Raw genomic sequence first — 361 nt, forward strand, 5'->3', positions numbered from 1 at the left:
CAGGATGTAGCAGGATGTAGCAGGGCATAGCAGGATGTAGCAGGATGTAGCAGGACGTAGCAGGGCACAGCAGGATGTAGCAGGGCACAGCAGGACGTAGCAGGGCACAGCAGGGCGTAGCAGGGCGTAGAGGGACGTAGCAGGGCGTAGAGGGACGTAGCAGGATGTAACAGGGCATCGCAGGACGTGTAGCGGGACCATGACGACAGCTGCTACTATGAGTTTAGCAGTTGCACATTTTTGTATTCCCAACTTGCATATATTCAAATATTTGTTCTTGTATATTATCCTATTAATATTTCATGAATATTCTATGTATGTAGTGTGTATTGCATCCTAGTATTTCATTTATATTTATATT

General features: G+C 45.7%; 1 protein-coding gene across 1 annotated transcript in view; it reads left to right on the forward strand.

Moving 5' to 3' along the window:
- The window catches only part of sec14l7 (SEC14-like lipid binding 7), a 19,969-nt gene that overhangs the window by 6,011 nt on the left and 13,597 nt on the right, over window positions 1-361 (forward strand). The gene's annotated exons all lie outside the window — the stretch shown is intronic.

Source organism: Etheostoma spectabile, unplaced genomic scaffold (genome assembly GCF_008692095.1).
Source record: "Etheostoma spectabile isolate EspeVRDwgs_2016 unplaced genomic scaffold, UIUC_Espe_1.0 scaffold325, whole genome shotgun sequence".
NCBI classification, from domain to species: Eukaryota; Metazoa; Chordata; class Actinopteri; order Perciformes; family Percidae; genus Etheostoma; species Etheostoma spectabile.